We start from the raw sequence: 20000 nt of genomic DNA, 5'->3' as shown, positions 1-20000 counted from the left end.
AACAACAGCGACTTGATTTTAACCGGACTGTTAGTCAGGGACAGATCGACAAACAGTTTTGTGTTTGTATAGACCATAACGCATAAACGGGCATTAATGGGAACATTAAAGGACGTTCTTTAAAAAGAGTAAATAAAAAGTTACTTTTAACAGTAACGCGTTACTTTTTGGTGTAAGTAATCAACAAAGTAATTGAGTTACTTTTTGAATAAAGTAACTAGTAACTATAAATGGTTACTATTTCTTAGTAACTAGCACAACACTGCTCAGAAACCACACTGGTAGCTCAACACATCAGATTTAAAAACACTGATGCTTGCCTACAAAAACAAAAAATGGACCAGCCCCCTCTTACCCCAAAGCTCTAGTCACTCCTTGCAGATCTACCAGCACTTCTTGACCGGTCCCACCATCTCTCAGGGAAAGAGTTGCAGCAAGTACAGCAAGTCTCTTTTCTGTTCTGGCAACAAAGTTGTGGAACGAAACGAACTTCCCCTATATGTACGAACAGCTGAGTCACTTGTCGACAAACGACGTGTGAAGACCTACCTCTTCCTGAAACACTTGCACATTTAGCCCTGTTGTGTGCAAATTTAAAAAACAAAACAAAAAAAACAAACCCTGAACAAAGTTTTAGATTGATGGTATTGCACGTCTGTAATCTAGTGAACCAGTGTTGATGTATTCGTTGATCGAGACTTAAAAGCACTCAGACCATGTGTAGCCATGTATAAAGTTATGTAATTGTGTGAAAAGGTCTAAATCAGGGGTCGGCAACCCGCGACTCCGGAGTCGCAAGTGGCTCTTTCATCACACTCCTGCCGCTGCCTGTAGATTTGGAAAATAAATACTTAATTTAAATTAATTTTATTTTAGTTAGTTAGTTAGTTTTTTAAAAAGGGGGGCATGGTGGCTTAGTGGTTAACACGTTCGCCTCACACCTCCAGGGTTGGGGGTTTGATTCCCGCCCCCGCCTCCGCCTCGTGTGTGTGGAGTTTGCATGTTCTCCCCGAGCCTCGGGGGCTTCCTCCGGGTACTCCGGTTTCCTCCCCTGGTCCAAAGACATGGATGGTAGGTTGAGTGGCATCTCTGGAAAATTCTCCGTAGTGTGTGTGTGTGAGTGAATGAGTGTGTGTGTGCCCTGTGATGGGTTGGCACTCCGTCCAGGGTGTATCCTGCCTTGATGCCCGATGCCTGAGATAGGCACAGGCTCCCCGTGACCGGAGGTAGTTTGGATAAGCGGTAGAAAATGAGTGAGTGTGAGAGAGTTTTTAAAAAAATTAAATTCTAAGATTATGATGCTGTTGTATCATTAAAATAAACCGTGTTTAATTTGTTTATCGCTCTAAATACGCGTCATAACTGCCGACTTGCGAAATCCGACACAGAAGCAGACACGTTTTCGGTTTGTTGCAGCCGGCAAGTTAAAATGTTGATGTCATGAATACGAAGAGGACTCAATTAGACGTTGAACATTTTATTAGAAAGTAACCTTCAACCCAGCGTCTTTTTTGTTAAGGTTAGTTCAAACTGTTCAAAATATTTTTGTTTGCTTTCAGAAATAAAATTTCGTTTACTCTGTAGCGGTTCATTGATTTCATAAACGAACACACTACAGTTTAATCTATACTTACCATAAAGGTAAAACACGATATATGCAGCGTTATCGTCATTTTAGATGTCAAAAGAGTTTTGTGGCTCCCTGTGTTTTTTTTTCTGAGGGAAACGGGTCCAAATGGCTCTGAGTGTTTAAGGTTGCCGACCCCTGTCCAACATGTTGTGTAGCCATGTGCAATGTTTTGAAACTTGGTTAAGATTTTTGCAAACTTTTAGAACTTTCATGTCTTTACAAAACACGGAGCAGCCAAAAGAACATCATATTGCTAGCCTGAGGTAGGCTAGTTAATGAACAGCTAAATAATAATTCTTCCCATAGCTAATTGCTACCAACTCAGTAGAAGCACCAGCATTCATGAAGCCCTAACTCCAGGAGATGTGTTAAATGTTTCCTTTTACAATGTATAATATAGTATAAAGGTACTACAGTTATAAATACTACTACCACATGTTATTTTAGCCATTTGGTCTTTGCAATCCCATAATGCCTCAAGCTCCAATACACTACTCTTCATAGCAAATGAATGGAAGTGAAATATTGGATCGTTTACAGACAGACCGTATGTCCACACCGATGACACTTAAACGACGTATATCTATTACACTTCGTTTCATCACGCATTCTCTTCCTCTTATCTAGAACATCTGAGCTGCATGCAAGAATAAGGAACCAGGGTTTAAGTGTGGCGTTGTTTGAGTGAACGGCGTCCTGTCCGCTTGAGAAACAAGGACAGATTGATGTGTAATGGAGGACCGTTTCACACTGTAATCGAGTCAGACTAGTTTATACTATGCAAGACATCCTGTTACAGTCTAGTTTCTCAGAGAAACACAAACCTTCGCTGGGACATAATGCACATGTTTAACTAGCTAAATCTCTCCCACACACACACACACACAAATCCAGCCGTTTTGCTCATTACGGCTTCTTCTCTGACAACAGCTAAAAACATCTGCATGTGCATAACGACTTAGAAAGCATGATGTTTTAAGTGTGCATCCTGCTTAGGGAGGACCAGGGGAAGCGATTCAGCTGCATCCATCAGCTCCAGCCAGTCTGTTTTGACAATGATGATTAGAGGCAGACTAGACAGACATGACTCCGAAAAAAAAAATAAAAAAATAAAAAATGTGGTCCAGACACATTTCTCAACACAAAGGAAGAGATATCAAAGCACTCAAAGACACTAATATTAACCAGGAGCTTGTCACAAAGCATGGAAGGTATTAAAAAATGGTGCATTATATACACCATCCAACTGACATTCAAACAAGACAAGGAAAATATTATATAAACCTCTACTGTGAAATATTATATAAACCTCTACTTTTTTTTGGAAGGTGATCCGATCATTCTAGCAGTCGTCCTATAGCATTCACATGGAATACACAATTTCTTCTGTAACGACGGAAACCTAATACCATCCTCTTAAGCAATTTAACCCCACTGTAGTGGTAGTGCATGGGTCACCTGTAAGATTTTTGGTACTTGTGGTACTCCTTGACCTTTACACTTCCCCAAAATAGTATATGACCGAGTTTTACCCTTGCTTCAGTGGTTAATCTCACCGGTTTGCTGTAGATTTGTATCGAAGCACTGCTTCTGATATCATAAAGACTGCTGTGCACTTAACCCAGGACACTTAGGGGCTTTTTACACCTGGTCACGTCATGCGTTTTCTGTGATCAGATAGCTATCCGATGGTAAAAAGACCAGGTCTAAATGCCCTCAGAAACGTTTTCGTGACGGATATAAATCCGATCGCTCAAACCACTTCAGGAGGTGGTCTGGGACGCATTTCAGACAAAACTGGACAGGTGTATAAATGAATGTAGTTGTTCAAGCCACATACGTCAGCGCTATACTCCTCCCAAACGGAAGTTCGTCACTCGCAGGTGACCTTTCACTCAGTTGTCTCGTTGGGTCTTAAAATGCACTGATTGGGCGGGAGTAGAAAGATCGGATCGATATCCGATTCGCCGAGACGCATTTATTGGACCTAATGTAAATGGAACGGTTTTAACAAATCAGATAGCTATCGGATCTGAGAAAACGCATGAAGTGACCAGGTGTAAAAAGGCCCTTATTCCTAATCTGCTCAAACTGAACATCCTTGAAGCACACTTATTCCTACACCTGGACGCTATAGCACCTCACAACAAATGAGAATGGGTTCCCGTTTGAGACTCCTCATCAGGAGTCTCGTGTCATCTCAGGGAGTTTCTCCTCATCACGTCACCTCTGTCTTATTTGTCAGGGATTTTTTAGGGATTTAACTTCAATTCAATTCAGTTTTGTTTGTATAGCACTTTTAACAATGGACACTGTTGCAAAGCAGCTTTACATTTACAGCATTTGGCAGACGCCCCTTATCCAGAGCGACGTACATAAGTGCTTAAATCTCTATCATTGAATACGTTAATGCTGCTTCACTAGGTTACATACTTAAGATACCATGAATTTAAAACGTTGTTCAAAGTTACAATGAAAAAGTGTCAAATGTTTTTTTTTATAGCTTTAAAGAAATCGAAATATTCAGAATACAAATGCTAATTTTCAATTTGAATTTATCCCTAATGACTAAGCCAGAGGTGACATTAGGGAGGAAAACTACCTGAGACGAAATGAGGAAGAAACCTTGATGAACCTTGAGATTGTTTATAATTGCTCATCTATATCTGTGTACTAGATGGTCAAAAATTTGCAATTGCATGACCAGGAATTCTTGTGAGAGAACCGTTTTGTTTTATCCATTGTGACGGTGAAATTGACGTGACATATAGCTAAGTAGTATGAGTAGTAGTAGGAGTAGTAGCAACAGTAGGAGCAGTGGTAAGAACAGTAGCATGAGTAGTAGTAAGAGTAGTAGCAGTATTAGGAGCAGTGTTAAGAGCAGTAGAGCAGTTGTAGCAGTAGGTGTAGTAGTTGTGTCAGTTGTAGTAGCAGTATTAGGAGCAGTAGAAGCAGTAGCATTAGTATTATTTGTAGTAATCGCAGTATTTTAAGCAGCAGTAGTAGTAGCATTACTAGTAGCAGTAATAGCAGTGGCACTAGTAGTAGCAGCAGTAATAGCAGTGGCACTAGTAGCAGCAGCAATAGGAGTTGTAGCAGCAGCAGTATTATTAGTAGTAGCATTACTAGTAGCAGTAATAGCAGTGGCACTAATAGTGACGTGACGTACGGCTAAGTATGGTGACCCACACACAGCAGTGAACACACATGTACACCGTGAGTCCATTTATGCTGTGGCGCCCAGGGAGCAGTTGGGGGATTCGGTGCCTTGCTCAAGGGCACCTCAGTCGTGGCAGGCCCGGGATTCGACCTCACAACCTTAGGGTTAGGAGTCAAACTCTCTAACCATTAGGCCACAACTACAAATGAGATACGCCAGCTTTCTCCTACCAACAGCCTACTGGATGTCAATCAAGGAAAAGCAAAATCTGTAAAATTGATGGAGGTCCTGTACAAGCTTGGTTCTGTCTCATTGCTTATTGTTCTTTTAGTTACTTCAATCTCTATTGCAAGAAAAGCTACTGAACTGAACTGTACGCTGAGAAATATTCGAGAGAATATTAGAGAGAACAGAAACAGCACCTCTGTCCTAAAAAATAATCCAAGATACAAGAGGAAATGGGAGAACAAACAATGTGTGTCCAACACCTGGACATCCAGGAAGTGGACAGCACCAGAAAGCTCCCATAATCACCAGCTGTTTTTGCTCAATTCGCAGAAATAAACACTGATACTATTATTAACCCAAATCCATTGCAGAAAGATCCCAACTGGGACAAATCAGCTTCCTGATAAAGGTTATTTTTAACAAAACTCTATGTGACCTCTTTTCATTGGAACTAAGCACCATACGCTTCCCACAACTCAAACCAGTCTGTTAATAATTGACTACGTGTTTAAGAGCAGAATTAAAAAATATATTTGGACATCAAATGCACTGTTTGTACTTGTTATGGTTATGGATATCCGACAGACCACCATGTCCAGTCAGAGACCCAAAAGATATACGCTATCAATCTTTATTATGTTTTTGTATGATTATTAAAATCATAATTAACCCTTTTTTTCCCAGTATGCTAGTTTTCCATTCTGGCAGTGAGTCTATATAACATATATAATATATACATATACACTCAACGGCCACTTTATTAGGTACACCTGTCCAACTGCTCATTAACGCAAATTTCTAATCAGCCAATCACATGGCAGCAACTCAATGCATTTAGGCATGTAGACACAGTCAAGACGATCTGCTGCAGTTCAAACTGAGCGTCAGAATACGGAAGAAAGGTGATTTAAGTGACTTTAAACGTAGCATGGCTGTTGGTGCCAGACTGGGGCTGGTCTGAGTATTTCAGAAACTGCTGATCTACTGGGATTTTCACGAACAACCAGCTCTAGGGTTTACAGAGAATGATCCGAAAAAGAGAAAATATCCAGTGAGAGACGGTTCTGTGGGCGCAAATGCCTTGTTGATGCCAGAGGTCAGAGGAGACTGGCCAGACTGGTTCGAGCTGATAGAAAGGCAACAGTAACTCAAATAACCACTCGTTACAACAGAGGTATGCAGAAGAGCATCTCTGAACACACAACACATCGAACCTTGAGGCAGATGGGCTACAGCAGCAGAAGACCACACCGGGTGCCATTCCTGACAGCTAAGAACAGGAAACTGAGGGTACAATTCGCACAGGCTCACCAAAATTGGACAATAGAAGTTTGGAAAAATGTTGCCTGGTCTGATAAGTCTCGATTTCTGCTGCGACATTCGGATGGTAGGGTCAGAATTTATCGTCAACAAACAAAATGAAAGCATGGATCCATCCTGCCTTGTATCAACGGTTCAGGCTGGTGGTGGTGATGTAATGGTGTGGGGGATATTTTCTTGGCACACTTCGGACACATTAGTACAAATTGAGCATCGTTGTCAATGCCACAGCCTACCTTGCTGACCATGTCCATCCCTTTATGACCACAGTGTACCCATCTTCTGATGGCTACTTCCAGCAGGATAACGCACCATGTCATAAAGCACGAATCATCCCAGACTGGTTTCTTGAACATGACAATGAGTTCACTGTACTCAAATGGCCTCCACAGTCACCAATAGAGCACCTTTGGGATGTGGTGGAACGGGAGATTCGCATCATGGATGTGCACCCGACAAATCTGCAGCAACTGCGTGATGCTATCATGTCAATATGGACCAAAATCTCTGAGGAATCTCTTTCCAGTACCTTGTTGAATCTATGCCATGAAGGATTGTCAGGCAAACGGGGGTCCAACCCGGTACTAGTAAGGTTTACCTAATAAAGTGGCTGGAGAGTGTACACACACACACACACACACACACACACACAGAGTCAGGACTCTGTTGGCTTTCAGTGTGAGACGTGTGTTTTTCCCTCCATTGATAACCTTACACAAAATTTTAGTGGATGAAGATAAACACCTTGAACTTATGAATAAGAATTTGGAGCATCTCAGGCAGCAGAAATGGGTTTGATATAATCATTTACTTAAGAACACTCTCAGGGAACAAAGCAAGTCTGGATCTCGTTTTTGCTTAGCTGACAGCTGACTCTTTGCATATCGCTTCGTGTCCTGACAGCATTTCAGTCTTTTTCCAGTTGATGGGTTGGCACTCCGTCCAGGGTGTATCCTGCCTTGATGCCCGATGACGCCTGAGACAGGCACAGGCTCCCCGTGACCCGAGTAGTTCCGATAAGCGGTAGAAAAAATAATGAATGAATGAATATTAAGTATTTAACATTGAAAGGATATGTTGTGCTCCTGGAAACTTTAACTGAATCATTTTAAATCAGGATTTCAGTTTCTGCATTGGCATACAGTATATCTGCTCGGAAAATGGACATAACACACTCTGTTAAAGTAACGTGAGCCTGCGATAAACTATTTTTTTCGGCTTCTATCGTTTTTTTTTTTAGTCTTCGTGCTTGTTAAACAAGTTTATTTGAATCCGCTAGTCGAATTCCCTTTTTAATATTTCGAAACATCGTTTTCTTTCTTTGACCTATTGCTCAATACAAGTGATTCATTTCAGACCACATACAGTTTTCACCCACCAGACACATTGTTGTACAAAAACCCAGTCGGATCTTAACATTCTTTGAAACTTGACCAGGTTCTCTTCAAGAACTTCCAAGTAATCTCTCTCTTATCAAGCCTACATGCAAAAATAAACACTGCTCACTGAGAGAAAAGTACACCCGTTCCTAAAAACAAAGTCAATCCGTGTTATGTCAGGACCAGGGCATGTTACCAGGTTGAAAGGTCGTTACGGCAACAGCCGCCTTCCCGAGCATAACAAGATAAGACTTGGCAAACTCGAGCGAGCCATTCTGAGTCACGCCTACAGTGTTTTTCTCCTTGAATAAGAAACACGGATCCCAGACTGCATCCACCCTGACTGACATTTACTACCAGCATTGCATGCGACTTAAACCTTCAGCTAATGCTGCCCGTTTACGCAACAGTTCTCTATTGCGATATCGTTTGAGGCGCGCATGGCTCGACGGCGTGTAGATACGGAAAACAAATTTCTTCCTGCATCCCTCCCACAAATCCCTCAGGACTAAATTATGCGTTCTTTTTCTTTGGGAACCGAAAATAATGCCTTTTTTAAAAAACTTATCATTCCATCGATACAAAACAATGCAGCACGGATGCAAAGGCAATTCTTTTATTATTTTTTTTTATTATTATTTCCTTTTATTTGAACATTCAGGAAAACTTCAGACAATCACAAACATTAACAACTTATTAACAAGTTATTATTCATCCTCAAGGTTTTAATACTTGAACTAACCTACAATGGATGTCATCGTATGCAAATATTATAAACATTCCAGTACAATAACATTTTTCCTTCTCGGACATAAGGGGTACCTCGACATACGCAAGACGACTTCGAACTTTTTAAACACCGATAACCTCTGGTTTTGTTTTTATAGTTTTTGAGATGCTTCTTCAGGGTTAACCTTTGATTCACCACAGGTCACGACAATGGGTTCCCCTGATACCTTGTCCTCAGACTTGCCTTTCTGTGAACTACTGATCAGTTCTGTGGATTCATTGTCCTGTGAAGTAACCCAAATCCTTTGACTCACCCTTGGCCTGCAGGGGAGCATTCATTAGAGTCTTTCCACTCGTTCTACCCATCCCGAGGCATCCAGACATTGTACCAGCTCCGATCGTCTTCCGTGCGATGAAGATTTTGAACCTCCACTGAGATGAGGCTGACTCTATGAAAATCGTGAGACATCTACAGATCTACCAGCTCCAGTTGGACTCTATGATACCAAGAGGAGATCTGAACTCCATGTGATCTTTACACCAATTCAACACTTGTTTGACTGTATATTTGTAATCTCACCCCCAGTTCCACCCATATGAGGATGGGTTCCCCTTTGAGTCCGGTTCCTCTCAAGGTTTCTTCCTTACCAATTTAAAGGAGTTTTTCCTTGCCACTGCTGTCTGAGTCACCTCAGACTTGCTCATTGGGGATAAATACATACATACATACACACACACTGTGACCTATATATATATATATATATATCTTAATTTTTTACTATATTAATCATTTTTTTCTCCTTATGTTTAACTTCTGTTCTATGTTTATGTTCTGTAAAGCTGCTTTGAGACGAAGCCCATTGTACAAAGCGCTATAGAAATAAACTTGAATTGAATTGAAGTTCTTCTTTCTCAAGATGCCCACAATATCCTCCTAACGTTATATGCTACAAAACGGGCATTTCTTATAGTTTTGCCTTGGGGTGTCCACAGTGGAAATGCTTTCAGGTGGTAAAGCCCCAAGGAAGTATCCCCTCAAAATGAAATGAAAACATACCCCCGGTTCTCTACATCTCTCATCAGGATTTGGCAAGAACATGAAAGGAATAGTCAAGTCTGACTTCCTGTGAATGACAAAACTCAAAAGGCCACTTCCAGTGGGCAAAGAGACTCTGGCCATCTTTTATGTTTAGCTGAAGTGACACACTGCTTATAGTAACGGCACTTTGCGTCCCGTCGGCGTCTGGGCCTATTTCCGTTTCAGACGGCAGTCACGCAAAAAAAAAAAAAAAAAGCACCAACAATAAATTCAGTCGGTTATTAAACCTTAAGAGCTTGAAGTAGATTACAGTTAGTCAGGAAGTGCTCTTTCGTCCCTGATTTTGATTAGACTCTGCATACCACATGTTCTTTGCCATCGGTTTGATGGATGTTCATTAAACTGACAATGTCCAGGATGAAATGGTTGCTCTATTTTACAGACAGTAGAAAAAAAAAAAACAACTTAGCAGTGATTCGAAGCACTGGACATGAGAGAAAGCAAATTATAATGCAATATTCAATATGATCGATTTTACATTCTCCATACGCCAAGTACTCACAAACCTATTAAAAAAATATCTATATTAACTTTGTCATGGTACATTATGGGCCTTTTTACACCTGGTCACTTCATGTGTTTTCTCTGATCTGATAGCTATCTGGTTTGTTAAAACTGTACCATTTACATCAGGCCACATAAATGCATCTCGGCGAATCAGATATCGATCCCATCTTTCTACTCCCGCCCAAAATGCTAATATATTTTACCTCATTTCCGGGGTAATTGAAATTGAACACGCTTTGGCGTATGCGGTTTTCAGAATGCAATCAAAAAGAAGACGAAAAAACTTGTTACGACGGTTATGCTACAAAAAACAGCGGTTACGGTTTTGCTGCGTTTTCGCTGCCGGCAGCAGCGCATTTTAAGCCTCAACGAGATACCAGGGTGAAAGATCACCTGCGAGTGACGTACTTCCGTTTGGGAGGAGTATAGCGCTGACGTACGTGCCTCGAACAACCACGTGCATTTACACCTGTCCAGTTTCATCTGAAATGCGTCCCAGACCACCTCCTGATGTGGTTTCAGCGATCGGATTTATATCTTTTTACAATCGGATAGCTATCGGATCACAGAAAACGCATGAAGTGACCAGGTGTAAAAAGCCACTAGATTGCTAGCAACAAGGACAGACAAATAAATACATGTTCTGTCCAGTTCCTTGATTAGATTGCTCGTTTTTTTAAAGCAAGGCTAAATAATGGTAGCTAAAATGATCTTAATTACAGCAAAACTAGTTCACATGCTACGTTCAGGGACACAAACAGGTGCACAATCTTTATATTGTTCTAACAGAGAGAGAGAGAGAGAGAGAGAGAGAGAGAGAGAGAAGAAAGAGAAGACTGAGAAAAGGAAAACAGTATAGAGGAAATACTATTCAAGTAAAGCTTGCGTTATTTTGTCTTGTGTTTAAACATCAATACTTTGCTAGCAGGACAACTATGCTACGCACTTCCAGACTCTAAAAAGATTATCTGCCTTTTGTCCATGCTAATTAATACACAGAGAAAAACAAAAAAAAGATACACACAGTACCACATAAATACACAGAACTATCATGACATGTTCGATATCGTGTACAAGATTTTCTTTAATCTGATTTCAACTAAAACTAACATCTCAAACACAGTGTGCGTGTGCTCTGTGTTCCCAAGTTACCAAACTATCAGCGTCACAAGTCTCTGTGAAGGAAAGTTTCAGCTTAAGGACCGGTCATTAAAAATCAGGTGCATTTCCTGCTCGATATCTAGAACGACTCGTTTTTAGAGACCGCCATGTCGTGACTGAGGCAGTTGAGGTGTTGTTTACATTCACGCGTTATCGAGGACTAAACTTGTCCGAGCTTTATCACACAACACTTGTCTAAGAATGTCACCTATCCAGACGGTCTTCTCACAAATGTGGTGAGAGTAATTATTTTTTTTTAATTGACACTAATGTGCTTGAACAACATTTGAGTACACCGAGCCTGCACACTGGTCCAGTCCTGATACACTGGAATTAAGCAGAGGGTTAAGCTTTAGGCTTTCATATGAAATGGTATGATCTGATATTTAAGGATGCCTTTCAGCATGTCTTAAATCTTTACAGACACAAGGGAATAGAACAGATTACAGCTCGAGTGGATTGGGCTCTTGTTTATTGCTTTGGACTTGTAAAAACAGGAAGCAGAGACGCTTTCGGCCATTTACAGAATTCATTATCGTTGGATAATGCTCAGTAGCACACTTTGTATTCAGCACATGGTGTTACTCAGCACCCAGAACAGAGCCTGGGCACTCAGAGGAAGTTGTGATTCTCTCTCTCACACACACACACACACACACACACACACACACACACACACACACACACACACACACACACACACACACACACACACACACACACACACACACATCTACAGGCTTTAGAAGCAGTAAATAAACGGCCAAACATCATGCAGATGTCACAAAGATCTCAGCAAGGTAGAAGGACGAGGTATCATGATTGGCGGCTGACTGATGTCAAAATTTGATGGATTGAGGATTTTTGAAAAAAAAATAAAAAAAATAATCAATCCTCCTTCAGAGACAGCCTAACGAGCTCAAGAGCTCAAATTACTGGTCAATTAGCTGCATATTGTTAGAAAAATTCCTGAAAAGTTCTCATCACCAATCCATCAATCAATACATCCATCAGCCACTTATCCCATGCATGATCACATGGTGTCTATCCCAGGGGATTTGGGGGACACCTTGGATGGGGTGCCATCTGGAGGGCACAAGCACCCACACTACGAACAAACTAGAGCTGCCAGTCAGGCCACAACACATGTCTCTGGACTGAGAAGGAACCCAGAGTACCTGAAGGAACCCGCTGAAGCACATGGAGAACATACAATCTCCACACACACACAGAGTATGCCACAGCGCCCCCTCAGATACTGCAAGGTAAAGTGACTTGTAAGGTTACTGTTATGTAATTTCACCTTACATACATTTTTATTTACATAATTCTAAATTTTATTTGAACATTTTTAATTTATTTTTATATACTTTAATCGGGAAAATACTGTGGAACATTGAATAATAATAAAAAATGTAATTTTTAGGTATAAAATTATAAACCCAACAATCAACATGTTGGGAACATCCTCTATAATATTGCTCGGTAAGTTCACAGTAAAAAAAAAAAAAACATACTGTTATATAATTATGAGATATCAATCACAATCTCCAGCTCTATCTGATATTTAATAATAGCTCTTCTGTCTTCTGCATGCACCAGGTATTGTTTATGCCACACGTCTACATATTAGATTTATAGATAGAGAATGATAACGTTGTATACACGTCACCATGGTGCTTCATCGGCCTGCAGTAAAATGAACTCTTATCTGTAACGTAAACATATTTCCAACCAATAAAGACAGAAAAGAAGAATACAAACTATTTTATTTAAACCACATTCAATGGTTGTGCTGCATCTAAGAACCAGGCCTCATTATTAAAGTATCCTACGTGTTCTAAAGGTGTGATGGACTTAATATAAAGCTCGATAGATTAGTGACGTTTACACCTTCGAGTTTAAATAGCTTTTGCATTTTTTTTTCTATTCAAATTAGATTAAACTTACAATGAAAGAATGGCTTTAAAGAGAAAGTATGTTTGGGGAAGAATAATTATAAAACCAAAATATATTTATAATTTAAGAAATTATTTTAAAATAACGAGCAAGAAAAAAAAAGAAAAAAAAAAGGCAAATATTCATAAATTATACTCAAATTAAGAAAAATATATTTACTAATTAATTTATTTATATTGTTAATAATATTGTTTCTCTATTCTAGTTATTGAATTATGTTCGATTTATTAAAAGACTTTGTTGTGGTATTTTCCATTGCTAGTTGAACAAAGGACATTACTGCTTTATAAATACAAAAATATTGACATGACTGAGCTTGTTAAATGTAGTGAACTATCTTGCTTTAAACCAGTTATAACAGGTGGAGGTAGAGAAGCGAGTCTCAGCAGTATTGACAAACCGTGCAACTCGGGTGTTGTAGAAGAATGCAGGAAAACAGGAGTGCAGACCTTTTAACAAAAAGTAAAGGCAGACAAACAAGATGATATCAGCCCTGTAGGCAGTGTGTAGGACAGAAAGAGTGTGTGTGTGTGTGTGTGTGTGTGTGTGTGTATAAGAGCTTTACACCATGTCCTGTTTAATCATTAGTCCAACGAGGTCAGCTTTGCCCACGGCTTCAGACTGAGCAATGGGAAAAAAAACATAAGGTGCAATAAGGAATACAAATGTCACGTATGGAGAATGTCAATGGAAATTGCACACACACGCGTACACATACACAAACACACGTACGCGCGCACACGTACACATGCATACACACACGTACTGTACACGCTGTGCATGCATGTGTGCATGCGTGTACACACACGCACGTACACACGCATGTACACAAGCACGCACACACGCATGCACACACATGGTGCAATAAGGGACACAAATGGAACGTAGGGACAATGTCAATGGAGATTGCACACGCACACACGCATACACACTCGCATACACACGCAAGGTGCAATAAGGGATACAAATGGCACATACACAAGTACACACGCGTACATGCACACACTTACATGCACACGCTTAGGAACATTCCTATGATCTCTCCTATGATCGAGTACTTCATAATGCACAAACACACACACACACCCTTACCCTTGATGAATATCAATAATTCAAGCCTCGCAGGCGAACTGGCTGAAATCCCAGGAACACAACGTCAGCAGAAGACATGATTATAAAACAGATGTGACTGAACGGCTTGGCGCAAAAACAACAGCAGAATGATCAGATTCAGATCCACAAACAATATTTAGAAAATGACAAGATCTCACACATCGCTTCGCCTCATATCGTAAATCAATATTGGTCTTGAGAGGGAAATAAGGGCTCTGTTTAGATAAAAGTTCCCATGACAGTAGATCAAACCTGCAAAAACATTTCATGTTCTTTAAAACAGGGCCAGAGTGATTCATACAGTATTGACGTACACAGGGACGTTTTGTTGCAGGGTTTGGATTAAAGTTAGACTGTTTTTTGTCCATTTGACCTGGATTATAACTTCATGTTAAGGTAAGGTTGTAAACGCTGATGTAAACCCACACTGTGTCACGGTTATAACACGTGCACGTGTCACATGAACGACTTCTCGGTCAGACTGAAGGAGACGTTTCGAAGAAGCATCAGTTCACTTAGGATTAAGATTCTTTCTTTACACCCACACAACACGTGACGTAACTGAGCCAAGAACACAAAGCTGACGGCGGGAACCGATCGCAACACGATGGCACCTTAGAATAAAGCTTACATTGCTTATTCTCGATTCTGATTGGTCAGAAGTTTGAATCATTTCCTTCAACAGCTTCTCGGAGTTGCCACTGCTGTGCCCTTGAGCAAGGCCCTCAACCCTCCCTGCTCCAGGTGCACTGTATCATAGCTGCCCCTGCATTCTGACCCCAACCTCCTCAGTTGGGGTATGTGAAGAAAAGAATTCCACTGTGCTGTAATGTATACGTGGTGATAATAAAGGCTTTTAAGGCTTCTAGGCTGATCGTGTAGAGATTATTTTCGTGACCAATCAGATTAGGAGCTCTCTCTTGTTCATCATTATTAAACAATGCAGAATCTATAAACATCGTGTGAAGCTTTTGTTTACGGGGAAAAAAAAAGATTTATGAAAGACTGCACTGACGGTTTCTGCACTTTGACTTAAAGCCGTTTCTATAGGTTTAAAGGCAGAAGTGTTTTTAAAAGCTTTGTGTTTTTCCCCCCAGTGATAGAGAGAAATATAAATCGAGGCCGAGAATAAATAAAATGACTGTTTACAGCTGTAAGATTTGTTAATACAAAAAAAAAAAAAAAAAAAAAAAAAAAAAGATATGCTGAGAGTTTGCAAATTGCTGCCAAATAATACGAATAATCAACCTCTGGGTTCTGACATTAATCTGCATTACATGTAGTGACATGTAGTGAAGTGCTTAATGTCAAAGATGCATTCAGATGTTCGGTGTGAGTCGAGTTGTTCGGTGTGAGTCGAGTGAGTCGAGTTGTTCGGTGTGAGTCGAGTTGTTCGGTCGCGCTCAAACTGTGTTACGATTCCTGTGAACGCGACTCGTACTCGGGTCCGCACTTGTTTAGCAAGTAAAGTAACCCTTGTGACATCGTGACATCTTTAGTTTCTAGGAGACACATGTAGCAGGAGTGACGAGGGCAATGTTGTAGAGCACAGAAGCGACAGGTGAGGAGCCTTACTGCACATAACACTAATATAGGTGCTGTTGTGGCTCAACCGGTGTCTCAAGTGTCTGGATTGTTGATCAGAGGATCAGGGTTCAAGCCCCAGCACTGCCAAGCAGTCACTGTTGGGTCCTTGAGCAAGACCCTTAACCCTCTCTGCTCCAGTGGTGCAGATTGCATATGTGTGATAAACAAAGGCTTTTATTTTATTCTATAAAAATAATAATAAAGTAAAAGTACTTCAATATATTGAGTCAGTAGTCAGCATTCTCCGTGTGTGTGTGTGTGAGATGAAGTCAAATGAACTCAAATGCCCCGGCGTTCAACAGAATCAAATGATTCAGTAACCAGATAAAAACACATTCAGAGTCGGTTCACATTTCTGTAATATTTCTCATTACAGCTGTCTAAAATTGTCAACCTCAAACACGTGTGATACACGTTTAATTTCTCATTCTTATTCAGAACCGGTTCTGTTTTTTAACAGGAACTGGAACCGCACGTATTCTTTAAGTTTCGGTTCCAAACGCGGTTCTGATATGATGACGGGCAAATCGCTGGGAGCGGTCACTTTAAATAACCACGTCTTACCTCGTGAATATTAACTGTTTACACTGTTTACAGTCACGCAACCAAATGAACGCAGCTTACCACAGAAATCAGTCACTCGCGCTGCTGTGCTGAGGTTCGCTTTGTGTTAGACATGTCTATTAATTTTTCTTCAGGAAAATTGCTAACGGATTTGCTAAGGTGTAATTCTGGATGTTAAATTTGATGTTGAATTTATTTAAATTTAAATTGATACGAATTGAAATGCTCTGTTTAAAATATTTAAAGAGTGATTAATAAACACAAACGGAATTGTTTATGTATCGTGCATTATTTTTCACATTTCTTTTATTATGGAATCGGAATCAGAACCGGGAATCGTAAGGCAGAACTGGAACCGGAAAATTTTTTTTGATACCCAACCCTAGTCCTGATGATGTCATCATCATCATCATCATGATGTTTTTTTTACTTGCAGCCGTATAAGCCTTTGGCTTTAGCTGGCAAGATTTATCATCGAGATGCTACGCTTCCTTTGGACGAGCAATCGGGGAGGAGAAATGAACTGGGCAGGACCGTGTTTACTGATCCTCTAGCATGCCTGACAGGTCAAAGATCACTTCCACCTCAGAATCTGCTGACGATGATGCATCAGAAATCCTCTGCTCCGTGATCCCTGACCTTCAGGGTTGTCTAACGCTGCTGTGAACACAGACTTCCTGTCTTGCTGCAACAACAGAGCACTTATCGACAGCCTATGGGAATGATCTGCAGAGCTGCTCGTGATGTTTGTACTCAGAAAACACTTCCTGATCCAAAGGCTTGATACTTTTGATGTTTGTTTTTATCTGGTTCGATATTAAACATGGTTTGGTTGAATCACAGAAACCACTCAAGCATAGAGAACTGAGCCGACAAGAAATGACCAAGATTAAAAATAAAATATATATTTTTCCCCCTTGCTTGTCAGTCTAGAGTACATGATATCTCTGCAGCGCTACGGCTCTGTTTCCCAGATCTGTTTGCATCACACAAATCAGCTGACATTAACATTAAAAACAAAAATCAATCAAAACAAACTGATGCCTGAGAAGCTCAAGATTCCCAAATGGGGCCTTTGGGTTATAATGAGAGAGAGAGAGCTAGCTAGCTAGATAGATAGATGGATAGATGGATGGATGGAGAAAGAAAGAAAGAAAGACAGAAAAATGGATGAAGAAAGAAAGAAAGAAAGAAAGAAAGAAAGAAAGAAAGAAAGAAAGAAAAAGAAAGAAATATAGACAGAAAGAAAGAAAGATGGATGAAGGAAGGAAAGAAAGACAGAAAAATGGATGAAAGAAGAAAAGAAAGACAGAAAAATGGATGAAGGATGAAAGAAAGAAAGAAAGAAAGAAAGAAAGAAAGAAAGAAAGAAAGAAAGAAAGATAAACAGAAAGGAAGAAAGATAAACAGAGAGAAAGACACTTTATTCAACCCAATGGGAAATTCCCAAATTCCAGCAGTATCCACAAATTTAGCCAATAAATTCAATAAATGCTTAAACTTTTTAAAAGCAATCAATTTAAATGTAAATTTAAAAAGTCATTTGAAAGACAATTTATCGCTTAGTTACGTTTTATTATTGATACAGGTTAACATTACACACGGTATAATGTAAAAAAAACTTTACATTTTTTTTTTAATTCAAATGTATCTCTGTCAAAACAATCAACAGTCCCACCTTCGATCCTTCAGTAACGGTCTAAATGAGCAAAACAAAGCCAAGATCGTTCTGATACCACTGACTGACAGGATGATGGGTGTCACCAGTAATCTCCAAAAGAATGCTGAACCACTGCATCTTAGGTAGCTTTTACTAGTTTCTCTAAATTACTAGTGACACTCTCAGATGTTGTGTTAATCTAAAAACTCCTTTTATCCACAATACTGTTTTCAGTCGTTTTCCACACTGAAAACCCTAAAGCCCTTGTATAAGCCCTTGTAAAGCACGTGTAAAACGTAAGATGCTTCGACGTACGTAATTTCCGCCTGCCGTTATTTACTCTCCGGCTCTTTGAAACACCGGAGCATGTGGGAGATGCACTTTATACACTATTTACACACCATACTGCACCTGGACACTTTAAGGACAATCTATAAAAACCACACACACACACACATTATATATATATATATTATACACACACACATACATACATACACACACAGTACAGACCAAAAGTTTGGACACACCACCTTTTCAACAGGACAATGACCATGAAGGAGAGTGATGGGGTGCTGCACCAGATGACCTGGCCTCCACAGTCACCGGACCTGAACCCGATCGAGATGGTTTGGGGTGAGCTGGACCACAGAGTGAAGGCAAAAGGGCCAACAAGTGCTAAGCATCTCTGGGAACTCCTTCAAGACTGTTGGAAGACCATTTCAGGTGACGACCTCTTGAAGCTCATCAAGAGAATGCCAAGAGTGTGCAAAGCAGTAATCAAAGCAAAAGGTGGCGACTTTGAAGAACCTAGAATATGACATATTTTCAGTTGTTTCACACTTTTTTGTTATGTATGTATATAATTCCACACGTGTTAATTCATAGTTTTGATGCCTTCAGTGTAAATCTACAATTTTTATAGTCATGAAAATAAAGAAAACTCTTTGAATGAGAAGGTGTGTCCAAACTTTTGGTCTGTACTGTATATACATTATTTTTCCACTTTATTTTCATATTTTATATAGTTTTTTTTATATATGTTATACTTTTTTTATTTATCTATCTCCTTTTGGTTTATTTGGTTTTTTTTATCCTAAATTGCATTCCTTAGGCTGTCAAAATAGAAAGTAAACAAAGAAACACCATCTTGTCTGAAATTGGTCACGTGACTGTCACATGACAATTGTGGCAAAAACGGCGTTTGCAAATTTATCAACTTTTTTGAAGCAGTTTACAAAAAGCTCTGGTTTCGTTGGCGTCTCGGTGTGGACGAAAAGCCAAAACAAAGAGAAGAGTGGTGTTACAAATGAAAACGAATTCATGTGGACATGTTAAACCGAAGAACGACTGATCGGATACTTGTCCGTTACTACGTTTTTATGAAGGGCTTTTTTTTTTATATATATATAGCAGAGTTCAGTTTTGTTAAGACGACAATTTAAAAAAAAGTTAAATCCCAGTATTGGTGTGGCTGATGTTTCATAGGCTGGTAGGACATCACTAAATAATTCGTATAGACAGCAGCGATGCAATGCTCACGGTCAGCGTCGAGCCGATACAGATGAAAAACCAGTGGATTGAATATTAGCAGAAAAAAAATTATCTATTCATAATTCATTCTGATCCTGTACCAAAGTAAAAAAAAAAAATAAAAAAAAAACTTTTACATTCTTGTATAATTATATCTATTGAATAATTCTAGCAATGCATGAAAATACTGCATAACTGAAGCAATTTATAAATATTTTAAAAAATAGATTTACACATAATTAAATAATTTAAATACAAAACACCTAATTAATAAATCCTTCAGTTATAATGACATCATCAAAATGTCTTTACGTGTCCTGATACATTTCTCCAGCATTGCAAAAGCCAATATGAGAATACAGAGAAATAAA

General features: G+C 39.7%; 1 protein-coding gene across 5 annotated transcripts in view; it reads right to left on the bottom strand.

The window, feature by feature from the left end:
* The window catches only part of itprid2 (ITPR interacting domain containing 2), an 82933-nt gene that overhangs the window by 57545 nt on the left and 5388 nt on the right, over positions 1-20000 (bottom strand). The window contains exon 1 of one of the 5 annotated variants that reach the window (XM_047815501.1): positions 356-502. The exons of the other annotated variants lie outside the window; for them this stretch is intronic. The gene's annotated coding sequence lies outside the window, so the exon portion shown is untranslated. Of the gene's footprint in view, positions 1-355; positions 503-20000 lie in introns of those variants that run through there. 5 annotated transcript variants of the gene reach the window in all.

This window comes from Tachysurus fulvidraco, chromosome 6 (genome assembly GCF_022655615.1).
Source record: "Tachysurus fulvidraco isolate hzauxx_2018 chromosome 6, HZAU_PFXX_2.0, whole genome shotgun sequence".
NCBI classification, from domain to species: domain Eukaryota; kingdom Metazoa; phylum Chordata; class Actinopteri; order Siluriformes; family Bagridae; genus Tachysurus; species Tachysurus fulvidraco.
The sequence above is the reverse complement of the archived record's forward strand: the minus strand, read 5'-3'. Positions and strand labels throughout refer to the sequence as shown.